Source organism: Pseudopodoces humilis, chromosome 7 (genome assembly GCF_049639895.1).
Source record: "Pseudopodoces humilis isolate 2021_Gansu_Grassland_sample_001 chromosome 7, ASM4963989v1, whole genome shotgun sequence".
Taxonomy (NCBI): domain Eukaryota; kingdom Metazoa; phylum Chordata; class Aves; order Passeriformes; family Paridae; genus Pseudopodoces; species Pseudopodoces humilis.
This window is the reverse complement of record NC_142206.1, coordinates 17,842,939-17,858,877: the sequence shown is the minus strand read 5'-3', so window position 1 is coordinate 17,858,877 and position 15,939 is coordinate 17,842,939. Positions and strand designations below refer to the sequence as shown.

The 15,939-nt window shown below is 41.2% G+C and overlaps 1 protein-coding gene across 9 annotated transcripts in view; it reads left to right on the top strand.

Annotated features, from left to right (window-relative positions):
- The window catches only part of TSPAN4 (tetraspanin 4), a 427,450-nt gene that overhangs the window by 106,292 nt on the left and 305,219 nt on the right, over positions 1 to 15,939 (top strand). Inside the window, exon 1 of one of the 9 annotated variants that reach the window (XM_014252143.2) lies at positions 2,497 to 2,512. The exons of the other annotated variants lie outside the window; for them this stretch is intronic. The gene's annotated coding sequence lies outside the window, so the exon portion shown is untranslated. Of the gene's footprint in view, positions 1 to 2,496; positions 2,513 to 15,939 lie in introns of those variants that run through there. 9 annotated transcript variants of the gene reach the window in all.

Below are 15,939 nucleotides of genomic sequence, written 5' to 3'. Positions count from 1 at the left end.
CTAACTATTTCAATGTCTTTAGAGTCTAAATGCTGAAAAAAACCATAACTAATAAGTCTGTTGTTTCTTATGGCTCATGTCGTATCTGGACTTAAGTAATTTTAACATTGTGGTACCAGTTGAGGCTCTCTGGATGAGAGTAGGCTCTCCACTGTACCAGAGGTTGCTTATAATAAACTACTTCAGTTTGCTTCTTGAGACTTGTTTAGAAAACTTTACGTAGAAGTATACTGATAAATGGCATTCAGTGAGTTAAATGCAGTTGCTGGCTTTTATTATCAGAGGCACAGTTATCTAGGAACAGTTGTGGGATGCCTGATTGTAACAGCATCTTCCATAATATACATGCTTGCTCTCTGCAAATTACACTTTTCTTCCTGAAAAGTGGCGTAACATTTCGTAGCACTCATGTGATCTTAATGGGAGTACAGGACAAGTTGTCTTGGGGCAGTGCTTATAGTTAACCCTAAGATGTTTGGGCAGACTCCTGGACTGTACATCTACCCTGTAAACTTTAATTATACACCTGTGTAATTGTGAGAATTGTGATTCTGCTGTCACTTTGGCTTGAAGGCATTGTCCTACCTGCCATGACATGGCTTGATGGCCTTGTGCTCGGTCAGGATCTCATTGCACCGTGCTCCCTGCAAACATGTAGGGATGCTGGAGGATTTAGCATCTTGGTGGGCAAGATGGAAAGGAGCTATCCCTATACTCCTTTCAGAAGCAGGACTGTAAAAATGGTAGGCTTGAGTCGGGTCTAAGGGAAACTTGCAACTGGACCCAGCTCCAGCTCTCAGTCTGAGGGTCACGGCTGTGTGTCGCTTGCACAAACTCCTGCCTGGTTAAAATACACATTTCCCCCATATGTTGTTTCACTAGTTATTTGCTTTTCCATCTTGTTACATAGCTTCTAAAAGTACTCAGCCAGATGGGCTGTTTGATTTGCTGGATGTTTCACTCTTTTATGTTTAGTTAAGTCAATACATGTCAATTTTTCATCTGTAAAGGAGAGCTAAAACTCTCCTATTTAATACAGTGCTGTAAGGATGAATGAGGAGGTTAGATTCTCTTTTGCTGTGTCAGGAAGAGAGTTAATATAGTTTAGAGAATAGAAAATAAGTATTTCAGATCCAATCTTTCCTTCCTTCCTCTCTTACTGTATTAAATATACTGTGTATCGGAAGTTTTGGCTCACACCTACCCTTTTAGGATGTAAGTAACACATTTTAAATGCATTACCTCTTTTGGATTGCACAGATTAACACCTATATATTTCAGCTTTCTCTGACCTTGTTTCATAAGTGTAAAGATGTTGGTCTTTGGAGGCAACTTATTAATATGACTTAATTATTACGAGAGTGTTGGGCATGATGTGTGACTTGAGATCAGGAATCAGGCTGTAGTTCCCAAAGGGAAAAAACACAGTCTTGTGGTTAAGATCAAAGGCTGTAGATCTTGCATTCAGTCCTATCTTTGCACATCCTTCAGTATCCCAAAGTCATTTAAGCGAGGGAGCTTAAATTTCCCTGTCTAGCCTAGGTGTTGTAAGAATAAATTAATTGGCGGAGATGAGTCACTTGAAAATGCTCTGGGACTATGGGTTATTTAAAAGCCTGAATTTATCACTGAGGCCAGACTTTTCTAAAGGGCTCAGCTTGGCTTGTAAGCTCATGCCAGTAGTTGTCTTACCACTGTCATTTAGGATTTGTGTCACAGTTTTGCCTAGAAGCCCACATGGACATCAATAATGCATTACACAAAGGCTTATTATCCAAGAGTTCTTGCCCTGAAGTACTTGCAGTCAAGTCAGAGGCAATAAATGGATATGAAGAACATAAGAGAATGGAGAGAATGTGGCAGTGGAGTACATGCTCTGTCTGCCTATCTATCTATGTATCTATCTATGTATCTGTCTTTTGACCTTTCTACCTTTTGAGATCCCCGATGCCAGGAGGAGGCAGTGAATATTTTTAACATTGTGATTGTAGCTTTAAAGCGTGAAGGAATCTATATGGCATCATTTTAAATGAGTGTAAGCAGGAGAGGTAGAGGTTTCAGTAGCAAATTTCCTAGCAAGATCGTTGCCAGATTAGTGCACAGAGACCAGTCTGTCTGTGCCCTGCAAGGTATATTTCTGCCCTAAATTGAATTATTTTAGCTGTCAGCAAATGCTTGATAATATAGTGATCTGTGCTTGGGAGATTCACTCTTTATATTAGTGTTGTATTGCATTCAGTGTTGAGGCTAGACAGAGACACTCATCTTTACCTCATGGTCCCACGTGGACTCACTTAGCTTAGTCATGAGTGGGCAATTAAATAATAAGGGGGACCTTGTCAGCTCCAGACATTAATATAAATCTTGATGCTTGTAGTACATTTACATGGCTCCCCCAGGTCTATCTGGGCTTATAATCATCTCTTTTATTCACAGATCTGCTGGGATATTGACTGCTCGCATTTGCTTTGTAGCTCTCTGAATCAGGATTTGGCCCAGGAGATAACCAGCAGTAAGTTTTTCTAGTAGTCACTCAGTGAGTATAAACACTTGCCCACTTTGGTGTGCACAGGCATTGCCTCAAGTAATACTAAATACTTTACTGGGGAAACAGGGGCTCCTGCTTATCAGGCAGCAGATTGATTTTAATCTCCAATTTCTCTTGTTCAAATGGATTTTACCTTTAAATGGCTTGGAGATTTCAGTGCCTCATAGCTGATACAAGCCCTTCATTAAAAAGATCTGGTGATATTTTTATTTCGAAAGTGCGCATATCTGCATCATAAAGCCCTGAATGATTAGGGGTCAGTGTGTCTGTTTCTCACAGAGATTTTGTTAAAAGCTTCTTCTTAGTTTCTTTACCCTACCCACCTGGAGATGCATTAAGGATATAAGTAGTAGTGTTGTGGTCCTAAAGCAGGCATGATCCACTAGTTAAGATGGCTCATGTTATGTAAAAGCCTTTGCTGATGATCTTGTGGAAGTTCCATGATCTGAATGAGGCTAGGATTTTGATTTACCCTGAAGGAACATCTTACAGAAGGAAAGACAATCTGCAGACATGCTGGAACAGAATAGCAAAAAGATGTTTGTGCCCTGTTTTTCTTGACAAATAGCAGTTTTCTGTATTGAGGTTGGTGAGCTACTGCCTGTAAACATCAGTAAAGTGTCTGTGAAATCACACAGAAGCAGAGAAGGGTGCATGGCTGAGGTCTGGTATTGGTTTTGGTTTTTTCTTCTGCAGCCTTAGAAATGCTTTATAGATCTCAAAGTTAGGCAGAACTCTTCCATTCACTGCTGTTTCAGGACTGTTGTATTACTATGAATAAATAAACTCGGTGGCATAATTTTATAAGTAATCTGTGCTGGGAGGTGGGGACTTGAGCCTTCATTCTTCCAATCAGATGCACGTTTTACTGGCTTTTACCAGAAAGATTGTCCAGCTGCTGCAGAGCCTTAAAGCAGATGTCACTTCTGGGACTTCTTCCCTTCTTTCCTCCTTTCCCTCCCTAGGTAGAGTTCACCAGAACAGCTGATAATGTTGCCAGGTACTTGCAGCTCTTGTATAGATGTGTTGTAAAATCCAAAATAAACTTAAGAGATAATGTTACCAGAATCAAATGTTGTCAGAGGCCGATGCCTCTCCTGCTATCTATAGGGAATTCAGCATGTCAGCTGTATTTATTCAGCATGTATTTAGTTTAACAACAAGAGACATGGATACTGTGACAAAGTTTTGTTAAGGTGACTTTTTCTATTACACAGAGTGATTGACGTGGGTTTCATTGCTTCAGCTGATGAGTGTTGGTGCAGTGGCAGAAGCTGCCCACTCTGTATCTTCATTGATATTCTGTTTTTTGGTGTGTTTTAGGAACTGACTTATGTCAGTCTGCAGTCACTTATGGACCAGTTGATCGAGACAGTAAAGGACTGGATAGGTGATGGCAACCAGGGCTTGGCAACCAGTGTGTTTGTCAAATGCAGCTTTTGTCAGTATGTGGCTGGATATGCTCTTTGAGTGGCTGGCAGAACTATTCAGTATCACTTTGGACTCAGTTTTGTCCTTGTGTGTATGTGAACCATTCACAGTGAAGGTGGTGAGTTGTGTTTTTACACAACTGCAAAGGCAGGAATTAATTCAGTCTTGTGCTACAGCTGAGTGAGAGCTCTTGGTGAGAGAATCAAATGGCCTCAGTTGCTTAATGTTTTATTACACTGTGAACTTGCTGTGCTGCTTGCCATCTTTCTTTCACCATCTTCCCCTTCTGTTCGTTCCAGGTGAGTGCTAATACAAGTGCCACACAATCTGTTGGAGCTTTGGGGTAACTCAGAGAGAAACTGCAACGTTAGTTGAAGACAGAGCGTCAAAGGCTGGAAACACTCCCAGTTTATGAAAGATTTATGTGTGTGCCTGTTTGTACGCATATAGCCTGACTGGTTGATTTTTTTTTTTTTTTTAAATTCAATTTCGATGATGAGCACAGAACATCTTCTATTTCTGCTACTGCAGAGACATATTTACTGCTGAAATTTGCTGTATGGTGACAGTCTCTCAGTAGTACATGTTTCAGAGTATTGCTTTGCTGTTGACTACAATCTTTCACGTCTTTGTTGTAACAACCACAGTAATACTATTTTCCCTTTTTGTCCATGGGTCCATTGTTCTTGAGGTCAGCTGCAACCTTGCCGGCAGGTCAGAAATACTCTGCCTTAGGTGAAACATTAGATGGAAGGGAGGTTCCCAACACTGTGAACAGTCTGCCTTTAGTAGATGGATACAAATTAATGAAGCCTTTGCTTTTTTTCTTGCTCACACTTTTTATCCTTTCCTAAAGAAAGGTTTATTGTCTGTATGCTGAATTGTTAGGCTCAGCGCTCCTTCTCGAGCACCGTTTTTGTCCTGCACAATTCCGAATCGCAGGCAAGGAGGTGCATGCAGTGCAGACATTGCTGCACAGGAGGCTTTAGCCACTTGTCTCTCTCTGGAGAGGGAATATTCAGTACTCACACTGCAGGTGGGAATCTGTATGAGATATTAATATTCAAGACTATACTTTGCATTTGTTTTATCATGCAAGTGTTTGACTCCTGCTCCCTGGGACTCATCCATTTCCCCTCTTCATCTAAGCTTCAATATGGTCCTTACTCCCAGCTCTGGTTTCCTCTCATGAGCAGCCCTGTTAATGGCCGTAGAGGGTCTTGGCACTAAACAAGCCCAAGAATGTGTGGAGGGCAGGGACTTGATGTGTGCTGAAGCCCCAGTGCTATCCCCCCCAGCCTCTTTATGTAAGGCATGATCTCAAGGGAAGGTGTTGTCATGCTAATGCTGGGTAAATGGAATTTTTGTGCCTGACCCATAAGGGAGTTGTCCTGTAATTCAACAGAGATGCAAATAAGTGATGTAAGTTATATTTAGACTGTGCAGGGAATATTTAATATAATTAATGTGTAATGTAATTTGAAGAGCTAAAGATAGATTTCTGCCTTCTTCCTTCTGACAATTTACAGCAGAAGAGAGTTGGTTATCCACTGTCCTCAGAGTATTAGACTTTGAATATTCATCTAGCCAATCTTCCTGATTGACTGAAAATCCCAGGTGGCAGCATATACAGTGCAATTCCTGCAGCAGGTTTCCTGAACTCTGATGCTACCTGCCTTTACCTGCAGCTGAGTAGCCACTCGTCCTCCATCTCCACCATTGGACCATGTGAGTGACTTCACATCAACAAAAGTTTAAGACACAAATTGTGTAATTTCTTCATATTTATGTAACTGAGTGCTCTTTTTCAGATACCTTGCCAGCAGGTTAACACGTGTTTATTGACAGCAGAGAATCAATGAGTCTCAGGAAATATTCACTCTGATCAAGAGGCACATATTCACAGGTGTGAAGGATTTATGTATGCACCTGTTTTCCCTAGGGCAACCTCTTCTGCCTCTTTGTCTAGATTATTATTTTTTGTTGCAAGCCTGTTTTTTTGCAGTGTGGCCCTACAGCTGGTGTCGGGCCACTTTCCCTTTAGCTGTGCTTTAGTCCCTGTGTCCTTGATCAGTTAGCAACTTCTGTGTACTTTCAACTTACTCTCCTGTCCCCATCAAATAAAAACATTTTCTTACCAGTTTCCTTGCTGTTGCCTGACCAGTTGCAATTTCCTGCTCTCTTCTTTATTCCTAAGTCTTAGTTTGCTTTTTCTTCAATCGTTGCTGCCCTGTGCAAGCTTTTAAAACTGCTTGTGTCTTCATTCACCTGTTTGGCACTCTCGGTGGGTGGTGTTGGACTCCTTTCCCAGGTTCATGTGCTGCTTTCTCTGCTGTAGTGGTGGCAGAGAGAGATCAGAGGACTCCCATATGCATCTCCCACCTTTGCAGTGTTGAGCTCCAGGTATGGCCCAGCCTGGAGCTGCTGTTGCAGGACATTCCACCCAGATCCTCAGCCTGGTGTGAGCTCTCGCTGCTGCTGGGCTTTCCATAGGTGCAAAGCTGCAGTATAGTAGCTGGGTTATTCAGGAGTGTGTAAATTAGTAAATTAGTATTTGGGTGGCTCCTGGCTGCACACTGTTCCCTCTTAAAAAGAAAAAAAAAGCTGAAAAGCTTCACATAGGTAAGATGTGCTGATGCTTTCTGAGGCCGTGTGGAGCTCTGGGGTGCATTAGCACATTTTCTTGTTCACACTGGAGTTCCTTCTCTCCCCCTGCCATTTGAAGACTGAGAACTTGAGACAGTAACTGGTGCTTAAAACCGTCTTTTTCACCTTTTTCAAAATAAGATGATGACATGATAGCAATTCTTTGAACAAGAAGGAAGATAATGTAAGGCTGAGTAGTGAAATCAATTGGTATTAGCCCAGTGGTTGGATAACTTTGAAAACTATCCTAAAATAAGGAAAAAGGCTGATCCCAGGGGAAAAAAAAAAATAGAGAATTGCTCTTATCTGTGGCAACAGGCAGGAATTTCCTATGACCCCCTCCTTAGCCCATGCAAAGATGAAAGTTCAGAGATTCCAAGTAGAGATTTGCTAATGGCTCATGTGTGCCTTGGGCATGACAGGTCAGTTATCCAAGTTGCTGTTGGTTCTTGGGCTTGTGTAAGTTAAGGATCTTGATAGCACATTTCTTTCTGAGTGAAATGTAAATGACTGAAGAAGAATTTAATGGAAGGGCAGCTTCAACCAACCTGCATCCTCTCTTAGTGGCTGTGCACTGCAGTCAGGACTGCTGTTGCCATGGGACGTATCTTAGAAGACCATCATCATCAAGCCATGACAGAGATTACAAGGCCTTCTCAGACCCAGCCAGTTTCTTGTTATAATAATCAAAAGCACTTTCCCCACTGTTTCCTCATCTGAGTGAACCAACAGTGACCCTTGGTGGTTAGAAAGGCTCAGTGCCTGCTGGTCTGTCATGCGTAGCCTGGCCAACCTGAGTATGTCTCCTGAGAATCTGAATAATGTGGGCATTGACTAAAGCATTGGGCATCTTATTTCACAACTGATCCGGCTGATGTTCTAGCCAGCCCACTTTGCATGGAATCTTAGTTTCTAAATGGAGGATTTGGGCAGGAAACTTAAATCTCACTCTTAGATTTCTGGGTGATCACTTTGATGTATAGATTTCCCCACTGCTAATCTGACTGTAGATCCATAGCATTGTTGTGTTTGAAGGAAAACACAGGCCTTCATTCCATGTAGAGTTTTGAGAAGAGATACCCTTTAAGGCCTATTTGAATTCATAGAGACTGGCTTGGTGAAATTTAGCATCAGGTCATAACCTGTCATTGGCCCTGATTTTCTTTATAGAAATCCCTTAGCTGCAAGAGACTTCCTTGTATCACTGTGCCTTGCTGTGACTGTAAGATGACTGTACACTCACAGTGAGCTGTTATTCTGATGGATATAACTGAATGACAATGATAATACTGTGTTTTTACAGTTCAGCAATCGTTTCCATTTGTTCTTGAACCTGGGCTTCAAAACAAAATTTAAGTACAGTCACCACCTGTTCATTTTTCAGCCAGACAATCTGCTTTTTAAAATCTTTTTAATAAAAAAACACCCCAGACCTCTTCAGGAGGAGTCAATTTGTTTTTCTGGCTGGCATCTGATTCCTGGCTCATTTTCTAGCCAAGTGGCATCTCCTCCTTCTCCTCCTCCTCTTTACAACTTCCCTTCCGGCTGCTCAGTGTAACACTTAGCACATGATGTGGCATCATTGGAAGCTGTGTTTAAACTATTTGAATTCAACCATAGTAGAGTGGGAGTGAAATTTTCAATTTGTTCCTACTCTTCAAAAACAAGTTGTTAGATGATATATATAATATGTCTGTATATTAGTAGAGATTATACTAAATTTGAGGTAGAGGAATAGTTAAAAAAAATAATTCTGCCTTTCAAACTGGTGGCCAAGTGAATTGTTTAGGAAAGCTCTCAAATGAGCTTGAAGAATAAGGACATTACTGCTTCATAATTTAGAGCTAGTTCTCGATTTTTTGTTTTCAACAGTGTTTTACACTTTGTTCTGAACTCTCTCTGCTGCATCTGACAATGGATGTTGGATCATGAAATAAAATTAGGAGTTTGAGGACTTTGTTGTCTAAGAGTTTCTTGTGTTGTTCCATAAAATACATGTGTACATGTGGGTCCAATACAGGGGTCTGCAGAGACCTCTGAGGGGGTCCTGTATAATGTTTGAACTGGGATTTCCACGTGGTCATTTGGAATTTATAATTTTGTTTGCCTTATTTTTTACATGAATTATATTCTTAGAATCTTAGCATCCATGGGGATGGAAAAGACCTTCAGGACCATAAGAGTCCAACATTTGACCAATTACCATCTTGTCAACTAAACCATAGCACTAAGACCCACATCCAGTTGTTTGCTGAACACCTCCTCACATCCATGAGGAATGATGACTCCTTTGCTTCCCTAGGAAATCCATTCCAATGCTTGACCGTCCTTCCTGCAAAGAAATTCTTCCTGGTGTCTGACATGAGCCTCCCTTGTCACAGCTTGAGGCTGTGTCTTCCTGCCATGTTTTTGGTTTCCTGGGAGAAGAGGCTGACCCCCACCTTGCTATAGCCTCCTTTCAGGCAGTTGTAGAGGGATAAGGTCACCCCTGAGCCTCCTTTTCTTCAGGCAGAACAACCCCAGCTCCCTCAGCCGCAGTGGTACGAGTAAGAGCCACTTAATTTTCAAATCCATTCTATCTTGGAAATAATACTTAGGTCACAACTAAAATTGAACAGAGAATTGGTATTTCACTGGAAATTAAACAAGATAAAATTCTAGAAGCCTAAAATGACATAAAAAGTTCTGTTCGGGTGCCCTATTTAGGCTTTTAGTGGTGTGAAGTGCTTTTATAGAACAGTGCGTATGTTAATTGTAAAATGAATCCTTCATATTGATAGTAATGTCTGTTATCTAAAAACACTTTACAAAGGTGATAGAGTCTTTTGCTCTAATTTTACTGAGAGATGTTTTACCCTAGGCCAAAAGGCATGTCTGATGGAGTGAGGACACGAGGTCCATTCCCACCAGAGTTTGTCACACTAAGGCCTCTCTCTGGGCCTCCGTGCTGTACTGAGGACAGAGGACATGTACCAGCCCTCTCCTGGCAACCCAACCTGCTGGATCAGGAATTGCACACTGTATCTGTGCAATAACTTTCAATGGTGATACCTACCAGTTAAAAAACATTAGAGCTCCCTAACCTCCTGCCTTGTGTGTGTAGTATTTAAAAAGCTTAAATTTATTTTGAAGATCTCAAGAACTGGCGAACCATAATCCTATTCAGTTCAGAAACTCAGGTCAGATGTGAGCTGGTGATGTGACATCTGTCAAAAGGGATGTTTCACTTTCAGCCATTTGTGCTCTAGAAATCACTCTGTGAATTTTAGCTTTCAAAGAGATAGGTAAATTATGAGACACACTAGCCTTGCAAGTCCACATACTGAGACAAGAACTTGTCATTTGGCCTCACATGGACAAGTTGATGTGTGGGCTTTCTTTAAATTGATGGGGTGCCCCTGTAAGACTGTCGTCCTTGAGGGAGTTCCTGCACTTTCTCACCATCTTCAAACAGAATGTGCCTGGAAGAAATGTCAGTTAAACTGAAGCCCCTCCAGGGCAATGCTTTTGTTTATTACAAAGCACCGATGTATGAAATAACAGTGCTATAATCATCTGTAAATGAACCACGAACTAGGAGAACATCCACGAACATTTTATAATGAGATGTGTTCTCTAAAGTTGCGGTTGGCTGGAATAAATCAATAGCCCATGGAGTGCACTTTTATTTTAGTCCTAAATGTGCAAAAGGCGGTTTTAAGTGGCTCTGCTTTTGAGAGCACAGACTTTAAAACTTCCTGACTCCAGCCATTTTCAATGCCTGAAATTGTGCTCTAAGTAAGTAGTAATAAATTTCCTGAAAATGTAGTAGGCCTTTCATCTTTATCTTCTGTGACTTATTCAAAGTGCGAAAATAATTACAACTCCATGTTTCAGGGAGCATTGTTCTCTGTGCCAATGTTTAATGACTTTTCAGTTAAGTACCATTCCCAGCTCATCACTTTTTAGCCATTTGTTGTTAGTCCAAGGTGCTTAAGGAGGAAGAAACAGAAGAATGAGATGAAGTAGAGGTAGCATCAAAGCTGATGTTGATGTTTCAGCACAAAGACTGGACAGTAGAAGAATTATGGTTTTTTTGCTTTAGACATCTGTAAAGAAGTTATGTCATCAAGGTTGTGGAAGCAAAGAATCTCCCAAATTCTCTCGTGATTGCTGTTCACTCACTCTTTCACTGTCTCTGTGAATGAGTATCTTCCTACAAGCCTTCACACTTTCCTGCTTATTGCGAGCTCCAGCTGCTCCTTTCCTCCATCCTGTGCCATCACACCACAAATTTCTTCCCAAAGCTGCCTTGGTCTCTGTTGATTCATCTGTTCCTTTCCCCATCTCACTGGAATACTGTCTTTCCATTTTGCACTTCTTTATTGCAATCCACCTTTGCCTAGCTCTAGTGAATCAATCCTTTGCTTTTGTTTGAAACTGCTAACACCACTTGCCCCACTCCAAATCCATTCAGTGTGCTGTGTACCAGGTTATGAAATGTTTTCAGTTCTAATGAACACTGTTTCAAATATATGATGCATTACTGTTTTTACTGAAACTAAAGGATCTCTTCTCATTTGCTTACTTAGGATCTGCCATTAATCAGTGGTGGTTCTCCTTTGATTGCTGAAGCCTTCTAGTCCTGTTAAGTTTAAGGGTGTCTGAGGTTTATGGAAAAGGTTGTGGAAAGCTGCTTCTTGTCTAAACAGAGCTCCCTGTATGGGATAGATTTGTTACTGCTGTATTCTAGCTGGGAAATGTAAGTCAGAGCAAGGTTGCTGATGACATAAAAAATCAATTGATGACAGAGGAATTTATGGTCCATCACAGAAAACAGAATGCGAGCGGTGATTTATATATTTAGTGTCTTTAATCAATATGAAAAAAATGAAGTGTGGCATTATACATAGGGCCCCTGGCAGTGAGTGATGATGGTGTAATCTGTACATATCTGCCTTGTAGATGAGTCTTTCCTGGAAGGAAACTCGTGGACAGTGGGCAGCATTTTAAACATAAATGTGGGTTTTAAAAGTTGTGTATGTATGAATGGTGGTTTTATGACAAAATACCTTGACAATAAATATAAGCACATTTGAGTAGAAGATGGATTACCTGTTTCTCTCTTGGGTGATCCTGCTTTTGTTAGTTGTTGGCCATTGGTGAAAGCTGCTGTGTGGTTCCTGATTCATGGTAGTTTTGTCATTCCTGTGGCACAGAATGTCACCACTGAGACAGCACACCTAGGTGTTTAAGCGTGGACCAGAAAACAGAGGAGGTGGAAATTTTTCCCCAACTTGCCATAAGAAAATTAAATTGCTCTGATGTCAGATGGGAAACGTGCCAGCCCATGGACACAGAATACAAATGAACTGGAGGAACTTGTTGGATGGAAGTCTGTGGGAAGATTGATGTCCTTTTGGGTCTGGACTGTGCATACTGTGATGTGTTGTCGCTGTGGAAGATTTTGGGATGAAACATTTCTCTTTGGGTAAAACTGCAGCATCACTTTCCATGTCCTCGGGTTTCTGTTCTGGTACATTGGCATCATACCCAGCTGTTGCAGAGCAAGGGTTTGGGTTGGGAAGGAGTAGGAAAGGGGGCTTCTGTCCTCTTAGAAGCCTGTCAACATCAAACATAAGATCTGCCGGCTAACTTGGCGTTTTTGCACTGTTACTGAATTGCAAATGGAAAAACATCTGCGATATTGTACCATACCGAGAATGGAAGGGATGAATTCATGTCTCCAGCCGCATGCTAGTCTTGATTTAATTTATCAAACCCAGTTTTTTTGGTAAAATATAGTATATTTAACCTGACTTTTCCTAAATCTGGGAAAATTTGGTATTTTTTGGCTCATCTTTGTTTGTCCTCATAACCTGAGATGGAAGAGAAAGTAGGGAAAATTGTTAGGTATGGTAAGTGGAGATCACAATAAAATCATGTCCTGGGAATCACTCTAAAGTGTTAGGCAAAATCTAGACCTCATTTCCTCTGCTTAAAAGAGACAACACTTTTAAGTTTCACTGATACCCGCTGTTAGTAGCAGTTGGTAGTGATCTGGTATTTTATTTGTGAGAGAGAGAAGAGGGAATAGAGCAGTCATCTTCACTGAAAGGAAAAGCGGATGCTTTTGTTAAAATGGAACAATCTCAAAGAATAAGGGACATTTCAGTTGATGTCTTCACCTATTTTTGGGTTGTTTTCAACAGCTGTTTTCAAGTAATAGTGACAGCAAATTCCCTCTGAGCTTAGTCTGCAGTTTCTTGAGAACTGCCCATGACAGGTATCTATTCTTGAAGTGTCTTTAGCAGAGGTATTAAGTAGGTTAACACATGTTGATACTTCACAGTCTTCCAGATGCTCTGCTGGTGTGATTCAGTAGCAGGACTGATGTATTACCTTGCCTTGTCACTGGACATGGGTAACAGTGAAACACCTTTACTGAGCAACAAACAAAAGGCAGAGGCTGGTACTGGGTCAGCAAGTCAGGCCACAGGGCCAGTCAGTACCTTTTGGCTGTGACAAGCTCTCAGCATGGTTTGCTGCAGCAGCCAGAGCTTTGTCACACACATAAGACCAACACCTCAGGACCCTCCCCATGTACAGTTCCTGTACTCCCTGTATTTCCTGTGGTGCCTTAAGTCTCCTGCTGTCTCCTGGGATTAGAGAGAAAAAACATGCTCCGCCCCTCTGGCATGAAATGGGACATTTAACAGGGACCATTTCTAGTGCTGATGTGTAGCTTTATCATCATCAGTACAACTGAAGTTAAGAAGAGAAAGTGCTGCTTTTAATTCTTATTTTGCAACCAGTTTGAAGGTTTAGGATTTGTATGACAGACTTGACATGTGGCTTCTGATAACAGAAATAGTGAGGACATATATCTGCTCCTTCTGTGTCCAGATTCGAGCTGGCTATGTATCCTCTTTCATGGAGCACTTTTTTCCTGAAGAGTGATTTCAGTTATTACTACTGTTAATGAGATACCTGCTAACTGTGGATCAGTCCCATCCCTTTCCAAAAAGTGCCTTTTGTGTATTGTACATGGAAAATACGGATGTGAGCTTGGAGTTTCCAAAGGCTAACTCTGAGATGCCCCAACAGCGCTGATATTCTCCGCTTTGGACCACAGCAAATGGCTGAAATACCTGGAAAAATCTCCTCTGCATTCAAAATCAACACAAATTTTATTAATACATTATATTTTGGGAAATCTAATCTTGCACACACTAGAGCAGACATTACTCATGACACATTTGATACATCCTTGCACAACTTCAGTGAGGAGAATGAGTGAACTTGTGGGTAGGCAAGCTGAGGTTCATATTTTACACTTCCATACACTGTGTTGTATGGAAAGATGCTCCCCTGCTTGCTATACTAAAACTTTAATACAGTGGAGTGGACTTCCTTGGCTTCTACTTTCTCTACTAATTTAATAGAGGCAACTTCTGAATTGCCTTACCTTTTGCAATAATGTTTGTAAAGTACTTAATCGACACATTTACAGTCACTATCTTTGAATTTAAATATTGCCCACTCAGATAGTCACAGCTCAAAAGTCCTGCCCAAGGCAAAAGCATGCCATAAAAACCTAATGCAAGATAAATGGGCCCTCCTGGTTGCTGAGTGATGAGGGCTTGGATGTATTTGAATAGTTCACAGAGACTGCAATTTTCATTGTCTTTAGGCACCTCTTACAGATCTGTCATTCTCCTTTTTCTGTTGTTCTTTTTCATAGTTTCTATAGTTCAAAAAAAGTTAATGTGCACTTGCTTAAGGTGAAGAAACTACTGAACATAAGGATTTGAGTTTCCCTAGGAGCTTTGACTGTGGTTGTTGTACACTTATGTGTGTGGTTTAGCAGCTGGTTTTGCAGCTGACACCAGTTAGACTAACCTAGCTCCTGGGTGCAGGAGATAGGATAGCAAGGTAAGAATAGGTGTTGCACTCCTTTCTTTATGGTGAGAGTAGTCTTGGAGATAATTAATGGCAGTAGGCTGACTGCTCAAGTCCATGTAGCTCTTCAAATCTGCTGGGATGGGAAGGTGGACAAGGTTAGTGTTGGGAAGAGCCAGCTAATCAGTGCCTTCCAAGCAGTGGACAAGGGCATATACTTCATCTCTTTCTCCCCTTTAAATCTCAATTGAGGCTACTACTACTGGGGAAAGAGTTTTTAAATTTTTCGTAAGTGGCTCCTTTACGTTTCTGTAAAAACTCTGAAGTTTCTAATTGCTAATCATTAGTGAAAAACACAACCAGTAATTTTAAATCCTAATAATCTGGCTTTCCCCAGACTCCTTCGTGCACAAAATAATCTGTTACAAAAACTGATGTGGTACCATTAACAGATATTTTTCATGCATTTTTTTGCTTTATTTGTAGCCTTTCACTTTCGGAGTGCACACGTGGGTGTTTTTGATGAAGCAGACAGCTGTCTTTGAACTGTTTGAAATAATTGAGCAGATGTATGGCTCTGCCACACATCAGCTCAGTGCAAGGCATCCCTCCTGTGCAGTATAAATCAGGAGACTTGAGGAGGAAATATACAGTGCTAGACTTCATTTCCTCATTTATCTTTGCCACATTGTACCCCCCATGGGGGGGATAATATTTTGATGGGTGCATAAAGTACCATTAACTTTAACATTATCATCAATCATCATGACAAAGGAGGACAAGTAGTCTTTGTACCTGGTCTTGCCACTTGTTTAGTCATCAAACCTTTGGAAAATGAGTGTAAACACTTCTTTATTAAGGCTGTGGTTCTATGGTACAGTTTTTTTGACATGAATACCTATTTTAGCTGCTGCTGCTCTACCTTGCACCCGTAAGGCATAGCAGCATCTCTAGCTGTTGTTCTGTGCATGCTGCCACCTTTCTCAGGGCTCCGGCTTGGCTCACCTTTTTAGAGAAAATACTTCTACAGGGTGGCAGGGGCAGGTAGTAGGAAGGTTGTTGTGGGAGGTTTTTTTTGTGTGTGTGTGTGTGTGTGTGGTTTTTTTTTAAAATTTTTTGGAGCTTCCTCAGTTTCTTGATCCCATTTGTACCTTGCTTTGTGAAGAGCAGACCTGGCAACCCCTGGGAGGTGTGGGCCTGGGTGAGGGCAGATGTAGCTGTAGGCTGGCAGAAGAGGTGGTGTGGTTTTAAATCACCATTTTCAAAAAGTAGTAAACTAAAAGCTGGTAAACTAAAGCCTAAATGAGTAACCAGTGTAAGTGTTGGTAGTGCTGCAGTACTGGGGATGTAGTCAGGATTATTTGTTGACAGCTTCTCTAATAGGCCTTTAATTTTTTCCCTTTATAAGATTTCCTGAGGGGGAGAAAAAAAAT